The sequence below is a fragment of the Lissotriton helveticus genome, chromosome 7 (genome assembly GCF_964261635.1).
Source record: "Lissotriton helveticus chromosome 7, aLisHel1.1, whole genome shotgun sequence".
NCBI classification, from domain to species: Eukaryota; Metazoa; Chordata; class Amphibia; order Caudata; family Salamandridae; genus Lissotriton; species Lissotriton helveticus.
The window spans coordinates 1,613,348,229-1,613,366,830 of NC_136068.1; the positions used below are offsets into that span (position 1 = coordinate 1,613,348,229).

The 18,602-nt window shown below is 47.4% G+C and overlaps 1 protein-coding gene across 7 annotated transcripts in view; it reads right to left on the reverse strand.

Annotated features, from left to right (window-relative positions):
* SCAF1 (SR-related CTD associated factor 1) overlaps positions 1–18,602 on the reverse strand; it is a 438,521-nt gene that overhangs the window by 27,022 nt on the left and 392,897 nt on the right. The window lies entirely within an intron of this gene.

The following is an 18,602-nucleotide window of genomic DNA, read 5'->3' on the forward strand; positions in this document are numbered from 1 at the left end:
GCCCTTTTGCGGGCATTTGCGACCACCGAGTCCAGAGGCAACTGTCCCCGAATATATGCAGGGTTCTCAGGTGCCGGTCTGTATTTCTTTTCAATACGTGGGTTTACCACTCTCGCCCTGGTAGGTTCCTTAAAGATCTCTGAGGCATGCTTAAGGACACCTTTTAGCATAGGAAGTGTTAACAGTTTTTTCTGAAGCAGAGAAAGTGTCAAATAGAAAATCTTCTTCCACTGGGTCAGCATGCATGTCCACATCATGATTTGCAGCTGCCCGCTCTATCAAGGCATTAAATGCCGCTGAATCCTCAGTTGGGGATGTTCGTGCACCAAAACCCTGTGGGTCCTGTACCACCTGATGGCATCCCTGGTCACCAGTGTCCACCCATGAGTCCTGTTGCTCATCAGGGAAATTGTACTGGTCATCCTGGTCATCGTCCTCTCCCCCTGACTGATTGGGGGAAGGTGATGGGCTCCTCCTTGGTGGAGGCTGAATAGGTTCAACAAGGGCAGGAATGTCCTGTGCCGGCCTCTTCTTCTTTAGTGGTATGACATAGGATTCCAATGGGTGGGAAGTGATCTTTCGCTTATAGAGCGTTAATTTCCCCGTTTCGGCATCGATATAATGCTCAGATTGTTCTTCTGAAGCTTGATGTCGATCCAATCGGTCACTTAGCGTCGAAGGTTCCGATGTTTCAGTGGTCTTCGGCACCGATCTGGGTGCAAATGCCTTCGGTGCCACCTTCGGCGGCAGAGTGTAGAGAAGCTTGGTTGAAGTCTTCGTAGGTGCGTCAACCAGTTTCAGAGCCGACGGCGTGTGAGTCGTCGACGTTAAAGTCTTCTCCCGAATTCGTTTGAGGGAGTCAGTGACCTGCTTTGTGAAGGAAGCGGATGGTTTCGTAACCGATGCCCTATGTCCGTCACCATCGGAGGCCCTCCGTGCCGATGAGGTGTCGCCGACGCATCTTCGGCCCCAATGGTCCGCGCCTCCGTTGTAGGCTTAGGCGCCGATGCCGTTGCTCTAGATCCGGCGTCTGTGTGCCGATGCGTAGGGCTCGGGGCCCTTTGTCGACTTTGCTTCGACCGGGCGTTTGCCAGTTGGCGCCGCAGTCGCGTCCGAAGGAGTTTCAACAGTCTTAGTGGACTTTGCCGGAGTAACCGTGCTCGACACGTGTTGGACGACCTTCTTAGAGGACGGGTCCTTGGCCACCTTCTGTGGCGGTGTCGGCTCGACAGCCTTCTTCGGCTTCAGAGGCCCGGCGGGCGACGGAGTCGATGACGTAGCAGGCTTTTTCATTTTTGATGGTACGTCGGCCATCTTTGGTGTGGTCGAATCCGAAGGTTTCGGTTTCGATGGTACGTCGGCCATCTTTGGTGTCGTAGAATCCGAAGGTTTTGGTTTCGGTTTCGATACGCGCAATGGCGTCTCCACTGGTGTTTTCGAGGCCGGGCCAGAAGGCGGGGCCGGGGATAGCGGTGCAGGGTCGTGGGTAAGGCCGAGTGGCGATCCCGTGACCTGAGCCCGAGTCATGTAACTTTCGGGGCATAGCTCTTCCTCCGAGCTATCTTCCGCGGCCACATAAACTTCTTCGTCGTCCCCTACCTCCTCGACGTATTCAAGGTCCTGGCCCTCAACGGGTTCTCCGGGATCTGCCTCGACCTCCGTCGATGGGGGTGAAATCTGCAGGCCATGGCTTGGGCCTTCTGCCTCGGGCTCGTCGAAGATGTCGTCGGGTGCCGGAGCCGCTCGCTGGGCTTCGAGGCGCGCCGAAGCTTGAGCGTTTTCTTCGACCTGAACTGTGAGCAGGCCATACAGTTGTCCTCGTTGTGGTCCGGCGAGAGGCATTTGTTACAGACTGGATGCACGTCGATATGTGGGTACTTGGATCCACACACGGGGCAGCGCTTGGACGGACTTCGTTCCATGGTAAGCTCGTCGGGGTCTTGCTGCGACGACAGGGCCTCGATGTCCGAAGAGTTAGTCGACTCCGCAGAATTTCGACTCGAAGAGTCGGATGAAGGCCGAGACCGTACGCGAACAATACCGACGCAGTTAACGAAGGCCTTTTGGCCTTAAAGAAGTATGTTTTTCCGATTCCGACAAGGAGACGTCGAAATCACATCCGAACCCAATGGCGGAAAAAAACAATCTGGGGATGGAGTCGATGCCCATGCGCACTGTAGTCCAGGGGAGGAGCCACCTATCTCGTGATACTTCGAAGACTCTTCCAGGACAACAATGTGCAATCATCCGGACCCAACACTAGGCGGCGATCTATGCAATAGATATGAATTTAGCAGCCCACATGCCTCGAACCAATAGATTTAACCCAGATCTTTTGACTGGGGGAGAATGTTTGCATTGTCAGCATTCCGTCCATCATTTGTTTGCTATAACACTATTTTGTAAGTAGGTAGCTACTGCTGCAAGGTGGAAACAAATCGACTTATAAGCCAGTCCAGTTTGTTGTAAATGTAACAGGTAACAGATGATGTTTTGTATGGCAGCATCTAAAGGATTGATTTTGTTATTGCAGTATACAACAAACCTTTCACATTTTGCTGCATAGCAAGCTCTGGTGATTGGTGTTTGGCCTTTTTGCTTCTTTTAGGATATTCATACAGACTGGTGGTAAATTTAAATAACCAAACTCTATAACTTCCGGAGCCAGATCGCTAAATTTAGTTCTTTGGGATTTAGATGTCTAATTTCTCCATGGTTCTGTGCGAGGAGATTGGAGGCGAGGTGCAGCTTTTGATGTAGAAGTATTGACAGCTCCATATACCATGGTTGATGGGCCCATGTGAGAGCTACTAGAATTAGTGTAAGGGATGTTTGCCTGAGTTTCCGAACCACACACTGAATGAGCGGGAGATGCGGAAAAGCGTAGGCAAATATCCCTGACCAGTTCACCCGTAGGGCATTGCCCTTTCACAGCGGGTGTGGGAACCTGGAGCTGAAGTTTGGGCATTTTACGTTTTAGGCTGTGGCGAACAGGTCTATTTGTGGAAATCTAATAGTTTCTTACCTGTCAGTGTAGTTTTGCAGCTTGAAGAATTTTCTGGATTCACTATGCTGTGCATTATTCCGCCAACTAGTGGTTGGGTCCGGAATTGTAGTATTTCTTCTTTTTTTTTGTTGTTGGTGGGTGCGACGTAGTACCATTTGGTTCCCTTCTGTGAAGTTTGACGGGCTTCCTCGGGAAGTTTGACGGGCTTCCTCCGGAAGCTCCCACCTTTGGTAGCCATCTGCGCATTTTTTTCTTTCTTCTCCTTATAGTTCTCTTACTTGGCGGAGGAAGGTGGGTTCGCTAGAGAATCCAGAAAATTCTTCAAGCTACAAGACTACATCGACAGGTAAGAAACTATTTGTTTTGCAGCATGAATCTTTTCTGGATTAACTATTCTGAACATAGACTTTGTAGCTGTTTGCTAGTCTTGTGGTTACTGGGTGGAAGATGAACTTTGGTTTGTAAATAGATGCTGTAAGACCTTTTGTCCTACTTGTGCTTCTTTGTTCATTTAAATGTCCACACAGTTATGTTTGGTGAATGTGTGTACTGAAGACCATGTTGCAGCCATGCAGATGTCTTGAGTTGGAGTGTTAGCAAGAAATGCAATAGTTGCTCCTTTCTTCCTTTTTGAGTGTGCCTGTGGTGCACTTAGTAAAGATTGTACAGCTTGCTTGTGGCACAATTGTATGGCTTGTGCTATCCATCCTGCAATTGTGCTTTTGGTTACTGGTCTTCCAAGAAAACTTTTTGCAAAGGATACAAATAACTTTTGTTTTTCTGTATACTTTAGTTCTTTCCATGTAAAACATGACTGCTCTTCTTGCATCAAGTGTCTGCAAAGCTCTTTCCGTTTTGTGCTTAGGAGTTTTAAAGAAACTTGGTATCTGTATACTCTGATTTATGTGGAATCTTGATACCACCTTTGGTATGAATTGCAGATCTGTCCTCATGACAATCCTGTTACTATGTATTTGGAAGTGGGGTTCCTGTAGTGTTCGTGCCTGTAGTTGGCTAACTATGTAGGGATGTTATTGCCACAAAAAAATGCAGTTTTTATTGTAAGCATTTGCAGCTTTGCTTTGTGTAGTGGTTCGAAAGGTGCTTTCATCATTTGTGCTAGAACTATGTTCAGATTCCATATTGGTTCTGGTACCATTTTTGGTGGTGCAATTCTTTTTGCTCCTTCTAGGAACGGTTTGATAACATGTGAGGTGAAGAAACTCTTCAGTTTCCCCTCTTGTACACGTGACAATTGCTGCTAAGTCGACTTTTAGTGATGTAAAACATAATTTACTTTGTATTTTAGCACTGTTCTTTCTTTTGTAATCTTCCTTGAAAGACGCCTTTTAAGACACAATTGTGTGTATCTTTTAAATTTTGCTGTATAAGATTTTGCATGGTGCTGGTTTCCTAGCTTCTCTTAGAACAGCCACTGTGCTTTCTGGTAGTTTGAGATGTGCGAATTCAGGAGCCATGCTGATAGGCCTAAGCTTTCTGGTTCTGGATGAAGCACTTTCCCGTTTTGCATTGTTAACAAATCTTTTCTTTGTGGAAGTTTGTACTTTGTTCCTTGTGAAATTTCCATTAGTTCTGAGAACCAAGTCTGTCTCGCCCACTCTGGTGCGATGAGAATCCTTGTCATTTTGCTGATTCTGCATTTGCTGATCACTTTGTTCAGTAATGGTATTGGGGGGGAAAAGCGTACACAAGCATCCATGACCAGTCTATCCAATGTGCATTCCCTAGGGACTGGTTGCCAGGTCGCCTGGATGCGAAGTTTTGACATTTTGCATTGTGGGGTGTTGCAAATAAATCTATTTGTGGTGTCCCCAGTTTTTTGAAAATTCTTTGTACTTCTGTTTGATTCAGTTCCCACTCATGGGATGATGATGTTTGCCTACTCAGTCTGTCCGCTTCTATATTTTCCTTCCCTGGTAGATGTATTGCTAAAATGTCTATTTCTATTGGGATTGCCCATCTCCAAATCTCTTGTGCTAGAAGAGAGTGCTAAAGACTGAGTCCCTCCTTGTTTGTTTATGTAAAACATTGTTGTAGTGTTGTCTGTATCAACACCCTTTTCCCGTAGAGCTTGTTCTGAAAGGCTTTTAAGGCTAAGAAAACAGTTTTTAGTTCTAAGATATTGATGTGTTTTACCGCATCCTGTGGTGCCCACAATTCCCTTACTTGGAGATTGTCCATCTATCAGGGACGGATCTGTTATGGTCACTGTTGGAGGTGTGAAAAGTCTCTCCCCTGTGCTATGTTGGTCTTGTTCCTCCATGCTATCTCTTGATGAACTCTATTTGTGGCAACCACTAGATCCTTCCCTCACTGTCTTCACGATCAGATGATGCCACCTTTGGAATAGATGAGTCCCCTTCAATAGGGCTGATCTCCTTTTCTCGCTCGGGAATGCTTTTCCTAACACAGTGTTTATCCCTGCGCTTAAGAACACCTTTACGTGTTCTGGTTCTATTGATGACTTTTCCCAATGTATGGAGAAACCCTGCTGAACTAGTGTCTCTGTCAATTGTTGTATATGCTGTTTGCATAGGCTGTAAGAGTTTGCTCTTACCAACCTGTCGTCTAAGTAGGGGTAAACATGAATTCCTTGCCTCCTGAGATGTGCTGCTACTGCTGCCAGGCACTTTGTGAACACTCTTGGTGCTGATTTTAGCCCAAAAAAGAGTACTTTGAATTGGTAGTGTTTGTCCACAACAAATCTTAACCTTTTGTGTTTTTTGTTCATTGGGATGTGTAAATACGCATCCTTTAAGTCTATTGTTGCCATGTAATCTCTCTTTTGCAATTGAGGTAACACCTCTTGCAGTGTAGTCATCTTGAATCTTTGTGTTTTTAGGTCTCGCAGAGAGACCTATTGCCACCCATCTACAAAGCTGACTTTTACGATGAGGATTTTCAACAGTTCACGTGAATCACGTGACCACAAGCTCCTCGTGCACGAGCTTGCATTCGATCATCAAAGGCAGCCCAGTCCCCCTCACACAAGCTTCTCCCAGCAGGCAGCCCACCCCCCTCCCTCTCCATATGGTCGCTCGAGTTGCAGGCAGCCCACCCCCTCCCTCTAATCTGACATCTGCCCCGAGCCTTCTGCTATCAGCCTCCCTCCCACCTCCCCCCTAATTGCTTTAATTTTCACGGCCTCAAGGCCGTGAGCTACTTCAAAGAGATCCGCTCCGCAGCTAATCAGCCTGCCCACCCCCTCCCTACATCTGACAGAACAATGCAAACGTGTCCTGCAGTATTATTCCTCTACTTGTCCATTGTACGCTTTTGTAACGTGCACACATCACTTTTCCCTCCTGTAATGTATCCACTGTTACCTCATGTATTTTCGTTTCTCCCTATTGTCACTTTTAATTCATGTAACTTAACGTTTGCTTTTGTAATTTGTTCACTTGTAATCTTATCCTCATGCATCAGTTCTGCTCCTATTGTGAAGCGCTCTGACGCCTTCGGGTAAAGTCTGCGCTATATAAAAATCGCATAGATAAGTAACTATCACCCCCGTCTCCCTGCGCATCACTCACTGTACTCTCGGCCTCCGCAACCTCCTTCCCGCCCCCACCTGTCCCCTCGGCCAACTTGGTAGAGATGCGGCCCCGCCAGGGCTCCCCCTCCTAGGACTCCCTCCTCGCAGCGTAGCCCCACTAGCACTGCTTCAACCACTCCACTGGCCACGGCAATTCTTTAGGGCCCTAACCCCTGCCTCCATTTATTACCGATACCAATACACATTCCCTTGTGTGCACCGTGGCAGCCTTGATCTAACTCGGCCAACGTCCTATTCTTGCTCATTGGGCATCCTCCTCCTCTCGCTGCGCCTGACCCCATCCCCCGCCCAACCCCCGTTTGGACATCAGAAGCCGTTGTGATGATCCTTGCCTCCTTATTAATCTTCCCGGGGTGGAGGCGGAGGGGGGTGGATGAGGTGTCCCACTCCCTGCCGTCGCTTCTCCATGCTCACCCCCCGCCCCTCCCCAACCCCATTCCCCAGCCCTTACCATCGGCCGTCCTCCTTGTTCTCCTCCTCTTACAAATCCCTCCTTCTGATGACCCCCTCCTCCTTGTCCCTGCCCCTACGCCGTGTCTTCCTTGGCCGCCGCCCCCCCCCTCTTTTTTTTGCGGGGGGGGGGACTTTGTGATTCATCCCCCCACTCCCTTTAGCGCCCTCTGTCTGCCACCCCTTTTAAGCTTTTTTGCACCCTGGCACCCGCCCCCTCCCCCCCCCAGCCCAAACCCAGTACACTTTCCCCGAGACAGCGCCCAATGACTTCCTCTGTCCCGTAGCTCTACTATTGTCCTACCATCTCGGCAAGGTGAACTGTCTCACTTGCTGGGCGCCCTTTGTGGCCCACTAATTCCGTATCGCACCAACTGACAAGGCCCAATTCCTGCATTATGCCCTTTGGGGCATCCACGAGTACCACCACCCGATATGTTGTTGTCATGCTTACAATACCTCTTCGTTATTCTGTCCCCTTTGCTTAGACGCCCGCCCCGCACCCCACCACCATTTGTTCCCTCCTGAGACCGCCCTCCGAAACAGAGCCCCCAACCCTCGCCCGCCCCCCGGCAGACAGATGCGCCCTCGCCACACCTCTCCTGCAAACCTGGCTCGCGTGTCACCCCCCCCCAACCCCCGCCACCTCCCACTTGTCGTTCTTTGCTTCTTAGTTAATGGTGTGGCAGCATAGTTTGAAGGGGAGACAGACAAGAAGGGGGGGCGAGGGGGGTCATAGCCCATTCTTGCAGCCCTGGGGCCATGCTTCTTTCGCTTGTCTAGCAGGAAACCGAACTCCACCGTGGCTGCCCCCGCACTGCCTTTCCCCCCCCCCCCTAGTTGGACGAAGCATCGGTCGCATGCCTAGGAGTCAGCACACCGAACAATACTCGCCTCCAACATGCTGCACCACGACAGCCCACTTGTATCCAGCATCTTACACCCAGGACCTTATACCCAGGTGTCACAAGTCTCGCCACCCCGACCCCCAGTCCACCGGCCAAGGACTCGGTCGGCACCTCCGTGCCAAGTGGTGCTTACACGCGACCATCGCCTGCATTTCCCGTGCTTCGGAATCCAAATGCTCTCGCCCGACAGCCTCTAACAGCAGCCCACCTTTCATGCATTACCCGCCATCTCCCGAGCCTCGCTTTCCCCGCAGTATTTCTTTTACGCCCCCAATGATGCCCCGTACATCCCCAAGACCACAACCCGTCCCCATCCACCAGACCGGCAACCTCCTACCAATGCATAGTATATGTATTTTTGTCCTAAACCAAAATTAAAATGCTGGCCCTGCATAACGAAGATCATTTTGAATTATAGAGCCACAAATAGAGTATTTAGAAAACCATGGTGTTAACCCCTGTGGAGCGAAAAGTTTCCTTGGCTTGGAGCACCATAAGAGGACTTCTTATTCTATTTGCAATACCAGACACCCGGCAACCTCCTTCTCCCGCTACCTGCCGCAGCTCCCTGCCTCCCCCAGATCCCACCCCTCCGACCAACTTGGTGCTCGCCTCATTCGGTCACCCTTTAGGAAACTTTTATCACGCTCACTTGCGAGCCCCCCCCCCCCAGGCTTCAGGCCGAACCCAGCGTTGAAGCACCATTGTGCAGCTCTGCGATGACCCGACAGCGCTTAACCCCCCGCAGCAGAACATTTGCAAAGCACATTTGATCTGAGTTAATAAGAACTTGTTGTTTGTTTGTCCTCTCAGACATTCATGCAGCTGTTACTTCTCCAGTGAGACAAAGTCACTTCCTCCTTTCCTGTCCTCCCTGTGTCTTTCTCTGTGTCCACCCTCTGTCGTGCTCCCTTCCTCCGCCCTCTCCTTCTTTCCCTCCCTAATCTAAACCCTCTCTTTTCCTTCCCTCCATTCTCTCTTCCATTCTACTCTTCCCTCCAACGTCTCTTTCTTCTATATACCAATTTATTTTATCCATAGCTGTGTTCTCCTTTCCCCTTCCCCTCTTCAATCCCTCCACTGGTCTCTCCTCTTTTCCACCCGTTATTCTTCCTTTAAATCCTTTCATTTCCAGATTCCTCATTCCCTCCCTCACACTTCTCATCTCCCTCTAAGACTGCCTTGATTTACACCACCCTCCCTGCCCTGCTTCTCTCCATCGCATCCCTACACCCCCCTGCCCTCCCTCTCTCTCCTCCTCTCACACTGCCAGACTCCTGGCCACCGGTGCACTAAGATGCTCCCAGCCGAGCACTGCCCCAGTGGAGCCAGCCACAGCCCATCCATCACTCTTTATCAGTGCCCATGTGGCAGTTCGGTGGGCCCCGACACCAAGGGGAGGGGGACCTGCGGGGCCGAGCGGGAGAGTTATTATTAAGGTGATAAGCAGCCATTACAAACAACAACAACTGTCCGGTCTGGTAACTTCAAAGAAACATTGCATAATGTATGTAGGCCAGGAATGTAAACAGTCAACGATACAATGCAATGCTAGGCAATAATGCTTTATTGGCATTACCGAAGGTCCAAGGATTGCCAAAGCTATACATTAGAAAACTGTACCTAGCCTGACGGTACGTGTGCGCGCGAACCGCATCCTCATCACACGCCTTGTGTCCTTTATTAATGGCTTCGAACCAGCATTGCTTGAGGGATGGAAACCCAACCTGGAGCTTTGCATCACTTCTCGAGGTCCTTATTTGGAGCACAGTCTCCTGTTCCGGGGGGCACCTCTATGGGGGAAGCGCTTTCAGTCTGGAGCAACATACACACAACCCCACACACACACAACCACACCCCCCCTCACACACAACCCCCTCACACACAACCCACTCACACACTGCCCCCTCACACACTGCCCCCTCACACACTGCCCCCTCACACACTGCCCCCTCACACACTGCCCCCTCACACAACCCCACACACACACACACAACCCCACACACACACACACAACCCCACACACACACACACACAACCCCACACACACACACACACAACCCCACACACACACACACACAACCCCACACACACACACACACAACCCCACACACTCACAACCCCACACACTCACAACCCCACACACTCACAACCCCACACACTCACAACCCCACACAAACACAACCCCACACAAACACAATCCCACACACACACAACCCCACACAAACACAACCCCCCCCCCACACACACACAACCCCCCCCACACACACACAACCCCCCCACACACACACAACCCCCCACACACACACAACCCCCCCCACACACAACCCCCCCCACACACACAACCCCCCACACACACAACCCCCCACACACACAACCCCACACACACACAACCCCACACACACACAACCCCACACACACACAACCCCACACACACACACACACACAACCACACATACACCAGAATAGCAAAACATAGCATCGCAACACAAAACATAGCATAACAAAACATAGCATAGCACAACAAAACATAGCATAACAAAACAGCATAACAAAACATAACATAGCATAACAAAACATAGCATAGCATAACAAAACACAACAAAACAGCATAGCGTCACAAAACATAGCATAGCATAACAAAACAAAGCAAAGCATAACAAAACATAGCACAAGAAAGCATAGCATAGCATAACAAAACCTAGCATAGCAAAACAAAGCATAGCATAATAAAACACAACAAAACATAGCATAACAAAACATAGCATAGCATAGCATAACAAAGCATAGCATAGCATAACAAAACCTAGCATAGCAAAACAAAGCATAGCATAACAAAACATAGCATAACAAAACATAGCATATCATAGAAAAACATAGCATAGCATAACAAAACATAGCATAGGATAGCAAAACACTGCATAGCATAACAAAACATAGCATAGGATAGCAAAACACTGCATAGCATAGCATAAAAAATCAAAGCATTGGATAGCAAAACATAGCATAACAAAACATAGGATAGCAAAACAAAACATAGCATACTGCATCACTCAGGACCACCACAGCATCACTCAGGGTCACCACAACATCACAATGTGCTACCACATCATCACTGAATGCCACAGCATCACTCGTTCGCCACCACAACATCACTCAGCGCCACCACAGCATCAATCTGTGCAACCATTCAACCACAACTGGTTCAAATATGTTCTCTCAATGTTTCAACCTTTATTACAAATGTCACAAAAAGATGTTAATATTTCACTTCTGTTCTTGGATTTTCGTCACAATAAAATACACTGAACATAATCTTTACAAAAGTTATTTACAAAACTTTAAGCTATTGCCATTATAAATTACAATAACTTTTATTTAAGTATTAATTATTAACAAAAAATAAAAGCCATTGTTATTTGTAATATCAATATGTCTAAGTCACGTAAATACAACACATACTGCATTACAAATACTATAAGTGTCCCATTTGCGAAAGTTATAACTATTGGCATTGTAAATGACAAAGCTATTAATTTAGCTATTTTCAAAACCAACACATAAATAAAAAAATTGTCATTTAAAATACCAATAGCTCAAACTTTCCTAATGCGAGACCTAATGCGAGACCTATTGCATTGCAAATGCTTGTTATAAACTTATTTAGAAACCTTAGGTCCGTAACGTTCCATCCACTTTTGGAATTAGGAAGTATGTGAATATACACCGTTGCTCTTTTCTCTGTGTGGTATATGCTCTATTTCCTGAAGCTCCTGCACCTTTGACTAGGTGAGATAATTCTTCTTTTGAATGTGTCCTTTGATTTGGCCTCCTGTGGGGAGGTATTTTCGTTAACTCTATACAGTAACCGTACTGTATTATGTTTAAAATCCATTTGTCTGTGGGTATTTCCCTCTATTTTTGTAGGAAAAATCTTAGTCTGCCTCCTAATGGGTGGTATGTTGAAGGAACTGAAACTGGTTTTCTTTTGTTTTTGTACATGCTTCTTTTTTGTGTGTACTCTCACTGTTGTTGTTTGTTAGTGTACCTCTTTGTGAGCGTAGTCACTAGTAGAGGTTTGTTGTTCACCTCTTTGTGACTGACCTCTGCCAGAGGGATGCCCTCGAAAGGATGCTCTTCCATGGGACTGCCAGCTTTGTTGCTGTCCCTGTTGTGTGCTCTGGTTTCCTGCTTTGTATGTTTGTTGCTAACATTGATGTGAGGTAACAGGTTAGTGTGTACCTCTCTTCCCTGGTCTCCTTGATGGTGTGCCTCTAAGCATGCCTCTGAACTGCAGAGCCCCTATGGATCTTGCAGTTTAGTTGATCTTTTTTAGTTGATTTAGCTTTTCATCAACCACACTTCCAAACAATTGTTCCCCATTGAATGGCGAGTTGATGATGTTGCTTTGCACTTCTGGCTTGAAGCCTGAGATTCTAAGCCATTCTTTCCTCCTTTCTGTGTTGCCAATCATCATTTGCCTGCTAGATGTTTCAGCAGCATCAAGGGCTGATTTTAAATATGTATTTGCAATGATTTTACCCTCTTCTACCAGGTGGCTAGCTCTTTTTTGGAATTTTTCTGGTAGGTTTTGTAACAGTTCTCCTACCTCCTCCCAATGTTGGTAAGCAAGTCTGTTCAACAATGCATTTGAATTAGCTATGCGCCATTGATTAGCTGCGCTTCTTTCCACCTTCATTCCTACAAGGTCTATCCTCTTGCTTTCCTGGTCTGGAGGTGGTCCCACTGTAGTTAGGATGTTTGCTCTTTTTATTGCTGTTCAGGCAATGATAGAGTCAGCTGGCATATACTTCTATTCTGCCTTTGGTTTTATAGCCTTGCATGTAGCAGGCGCTTTGAATGACTCTTTCCCCTGGTCTAATACACGTGGCAGCATTAGGAGGAATTGGTTTCTAAATTGTGTAGGCATCAGTGTCTCTAGCTGTACCCCATACATTTCTGCACCTTTTTTAATCACTTGATTGTACATGCCAATGTCCTCTGGGGGCGATGGCCTCGAAGGAGATGATTCCACAGCCCCCTCAGGTGATTCAGCATAGAGATCTTGCCATTGGAGGTCTCTATTCTCCGAGGTCGCCGATTCTGCATATGTTTGTTAGTCTTCCTCGACATCTTCCCCGAAGAAGAATGATTTTTCCTCTTCTTCTTCGATCGGTTCGGGGGTTCTTGGCTGAATTGGTTCTTCGACGACCTTTTTGCCTTCCGTATTCTTTGTTTTCGGGGGTATCTTGAATGGCTTCAAGCTTTCGAAGTCTTTTTTTCGTTAAAGGATATTAGCCATTTGGGCTTCGAGCCTCTTTCTCTTTATCTCAGCCACTTGTGTTTTGGCGTCGAGATTTTCTGCTTTCCGTTTTTTGGCCGTCTACGCCGATCCGGTCGTCAATGTTTGTTTGGGCCTATCTGTTTTCTACGCCGAGGCGTCCTATTCCAGACTGTCTTTCAATGTCTTCGTTTTTTCAAGGGCCTTTGCCATTCCGGAGTCCTTTTCCAAGGATTATACGGTCGGATTTTGTTTGGATGCAGCTGCGGTCGCAGAATACTTCAACACCGAAGATCCCTTTGGAAGTCTAGAGTTTTTTCGAGGTCGACGACTCTCTTAACTCCTTCAAAGTCTTCTTCTCGACTTCCACAACCAACACTTCTGTCCTCGTCGCCTTCTGGCCCTTCGGCGATGTTATCTTCCTCTTCACTGGAGAGGCCCAGGTCTCGCAGCGATGGCGGTGGTCCTTGGCTTTGCTCGTCACTCCCTTTCTCTCACCCTCAACGTCTTCGGGGTGAAGACGGAGCAGGCGTTACAGTCGTTGCTTTGATGGTCCCGCGGCAGGCACACGTTGCAGACCAGGGTCTGATCCTTTTGAGAGTATTTGTGGGGACAGTTCTTACAAATCTTGAATGGCATCTTGTCCATTACAGAGCACAGGGATCCCCCTGCATTCGCATTCTCCGATTGTCGAAGATCTTGTTTTTTCTTCCTTTGTCGAACTGCAATAGTCTTTGATCGAAATTTGAAAGTGGAAGACACTGTCCAACCGATTTTTTCGTCGATTCTTCTCTCAAAGTTTGGAAGCTCCTCTGTATCGATCCAAACCCAACTGCGGAAAAAAAGAATCTGAAGATGGCTACCAAAGGTGGGAGCTTCCGTAGGACGCCCGTCGACGTCACAGAAGGGCACCAAATGGTACTACGTCAATGCCCACAAAAAAAGAAAAAAGAAATACTACAATTCCGGACCCAACCACTAGATGGCAGAATAATGCACAGCATAGTTGTTAGACCTGGCACCATTGGTGTGGGTCTCCCTTCCATTTTTGCTGTGGTCTCAGGTGTTTTTGCTGGTATTAGATGCTTTGGGCACTGTGCCACTGCTATTCAGTGCAAGTGCTCCCTATTGTAAATTGATGCATTAATCAGTGGTTCCATGTGTGGCTATTTGGTTTACTTGTCAGACCCTGGTCTAGTGCACTGAGTGCGCCAAGGGCATGTAAATCCAAATGCTGCTGGTGGGCCTGCAGCACTGGTTGTGCCACCCAGAAGCAGCCTAGTAAAATGTGTCTAAGGTCTGCCATTGCAGAGCCTGCGTGCAGTCTGGTACTGTCATGCTGACTGGGCAAGTGCACCCACTTGCCAGTCCCTAAACCTTCCCTTTTCTTCATATCAGTCACCCCTATGGTAGGCCCAAGGGCAGGGTGCATTGGAAGTATGCGGTAGTACAAGCCCTGATGTGTGTGGCATGTCCTGATAAAGAATTACAGCCATTTTCATTTTTCAATATTGCAAGGCTACCTGTTCTCCATAGGCCAGAATGGGCTGTTAGATTATTACATTTTTATAATCCTAACTGTCTCAGAGAACATGGTAGAAATTCGAGTTTAGTATGCCTGAACTAAGAATGATAAAATACATCTTTTAGTGAAGTTGGTTTTAACATTCTGTGTTTGCTGTGTTTGCAAAGACTACTTTTAGAAAGTAGGTATTTGATTGCCTAACCTTTCAACCTGCCTCTGCTTGTATTCCTTTGTTTGGTTTTGTGAGTGACAGGGCTGGGGGATTCCAAGAGACCGGATGAGTCACCCAGTGGTGAATACAGAGATCTGCATCTAGATGGGAGGGAGAAGTTGCACCTGAACCTTGAATAGGGGTGTGTCTGCCTTCCACAATGCTGGCTCCACCTCCTGGGGAGCGGCTGATGTCTCTGCCCTGCACACTTAAAGAAGAGAAGGAGTCCTGTAAACAAAGTGCTCCAGGACTGAACTTGCCTTCCACAATGCTGGCTCCACCTCCTGTGGGGCGTCTGATGTGCCTGCCCTGCACTGTGAAAGGAAAGGAGAAGTCTGGTAACAGAGTGCTTCAGAACTGGTTTGGACTGGGCAAAACCCCTCTCCCCATAGAGAACAAAGGATTTTGGGTAATAAATATTGGGAACCTGATCCCATGACATTAGATCACTTTGGACTACAAGAAGAAACCTTTACTCAAGAGAGAAACCTGAATAAACTGAGGAGAGACTATTCACAAGCTGAAGTATTGCTTGGGGGATTGGCCTGCAGTGGTTGCCTTACTGCCAAAGGAAGGAGAAAGGAACTTTGTGTACTTTGCTTTCCACTTGTGATGGATCTCCAAGGGCTTGGAAAAGAGCTTGCCTCCTGCTGAAGTCTCAGGGACAACAGACTTCACACCCCAGCTCCCCAAAGTTCTTTGAAGTGCCTGCTGCAGTTTTGGGCCTTCTGAGTAACTGCGTGTCGCAAGGAGCTGGAAGCGCGACTCATCGATAAGAAGCGTGTCGGCGTCGCAACTCCGAAGGAGGGTGTCCCCATCGGAACTGTCGCACTGCACCGCATCGGAGAGAAGCGTGCTGCAATGAAGAGGAAGTGTGTAGCCGTCGCTGCTGCTGCCGTCGCAACTCCATAGGAGGGTGTCGCCGCGGTAGCGGTCGCACTGCATCGAGAGAAGAGTCTCGCAACGAGGTCCTAGCGTGTCGCAGTCGCTGTGCCTGCCGTCGCAACTCCAAGGGAGGGTGTCGCCGCTGGAACTGTTGCACTGCACCACATTGAAGAAAAGCGCCTAGCGTCCCCGAAAAGCGCGCCGCCGTCGGAGCTGCTGCCGTCGCATCGTGGATGTCACCGGAGTAGTTGTCGCATCGTGCGGAAGTTTCACGCATCATGGGAGAAGAGTGTCACAAGTGAATCTGCTGCCGTCGCATCGCGGAAAAAAGGGTGTCGCCGCTGCAGTCCACGCATCGAACCGAGAACTTCTCACATCCCCGAAAAGCGTGCTGCATCTGGAAGATCTTCACGTCTTTATTTCTTTGCTCCTGAACTTTGCCGCATTTCCCTCGCTGCGACATTGCTTGTCGTGGAAGCACAACGCAACCTAAGGTACATTGACGCAAAGTGTTGCATCTAAGAACTGAACTAAGCTAAAAATCTAACATCTTAAAGTAACAGTATTGTGTATTTTTGTCAGTTATGGTCTTGTGGTAACTCTATATAAAGTATACTTATTTTCGGTATAAAACCTTCTGTGGTGTCCATCTGTAGTGTTGTCACTGGGTTACTGTATGTGGTCACAAATGCTTAACAACGCCTCTGTGATAAAGTCTGTCTGCTCGTGCCAAGCTACCAAGGGGGTGAGCAGGGGTTATTTTAGGAGTGTAATCCCCTTATCCTGACTAGAGCCGATCCCTACTTGTCACAAGTACCTACCTGTGCCAACTAGTGTGATGTATTCCTATAGGTTGTGTATCGATCCCCCTATTCCTGACCCTATTCTGGTTAACGAGTTAACTAGCAGCCATCCCATGATGCAGAAACCGTTATCTGATTACGCCAGACCACGGCACAGGAGCGCGTTATCGGATTAGGTCATAACGCTTGCCATCTAATTAGGCAAAGCAATATTCCTCCAGCCCCTGATAAGGCATACGGAGTCCTCAAAACAAATCAAACCTATGACAACCTGGGAAAAACCCTGCGGCCATTGTTTTGATTTCACCGAGAACTTCAGTTAAAGAATGTGCTAACGACCAGCTCGTATGACATCCTTATTGACGTATCTATGTCCATCCTTACGTCAATCTCGGCACCTTACAGGTATAAATATTACCGACATTGCCTTAAGCAAACACACGCGGTGGTGACGAGATCGGAGCAGCGAGACTTGCCGAAGCCCAGCAGAGAGCGAAGCCCACTAGCTGCCCCGCCTTCCTGACGCGCTGAGAACGAGACGCTGCTTTCTCCTGCCGAGAAATCCAGCTCCGGCGCTTCCGAGCAGCCCTCGCAGGCAGCTTGGAATATCGAGACCTCAGACGAGAGATACTATCCCTCAACCATCCTAGACCTCAGGTACGGAGCTGAATAACCCCTTGCAGAGAATTCTTGAGTCAGTCACTTGGCAAAACAAACTTAACTTAAACTGCTACTTTCTATCCCCGCCCACGTATTAGGTTTAGGTCAGGTACACTGGGGTAGGCGTAGTTAGAAGCACCAGTTGAGTACGATTAATCAAATGTTTATATGTATGTATCTATTCTGTCCATTTTAAATAACGTATGGCTTAGAAACCATATCAATGTTTTTACAGTATTATTTTATACTTCTGCTTTTATTGTATGCACTTTACTTAACCATAAGTATTGCAATAATATCGATCCATTTCTCTTGTACGAGAAAAGAGACTGATCAATAAATAACATCTTTTATTGAACACGCCCGTCTCTTCCTTTTCTCTACAATCTGGCGAAACTAAGAATGCACGTACTGACTGAGTAAAATAAGTTGTCTTTTGTTTTCACACGACTCTAGAGATACACTCTTGATTAGGGGAGAGCAAAGTTGTCATGTTCTATGGTTGTCAGAAACTAAATCCCTTCTTGTCTATCCAGGGAGGTTCAACTCCTCCTTGTCTATTCGAGAAAGTTTCTAGTGAACTCTGAGCTAGCTGGCAAACCCAAAACTTTAAGTCTAATATCGACAGTAGAAGACCTAGTTAACGTCTGGTCTAGGTCTATACTATTGGAGGTATTGTTCCAATGCGCAGAGCCTATTGGGATAATAGGAACTACACTACATGGCGCCCAACGTGTTTGGATAGGCGATAAAACTAACGCAACACTTTAGAGTAACTCAGTCGTGCTTTTTCACTCAGACCCCTTTTTCCCATAATACTCCAAAGACGTCTGGAGTGGGTGAGAGGTAAAATCCGCCAAACCTCGCAGGAGGGAACTCCTATGTATGGTTCTTGGTTCAATCAACGTTGAAGGATACACTGTTCCAAAATATTGTGCATCTAATCTTTGTTTCCGTAAGAAACCTGATCTGCAAACAAACAGAATAACCTTCCTGACAGTAAAATGCCAGAAAGTGATGATGAAAGAGAGAGAGCTAGATTAGCAGCTGAAATAATAGAAGCTGATAATACTATGCAAGGAGCAGACCCGGATATAAAACTCATCCCGGTCAACATAAGAAGATCTATAACGTTAAAACTTATAGACAATGGACTGACACCAAGAGGTGGTACAGTCATATTCGTAATTGAGGCACACGAATATCGGCAGACAGAGGTATTCTATTCATGGATACACTTTCCAGCAGCAAATGCTGTAACAAAGGAGTTCCACTATTATAAAATAGAGGAACCT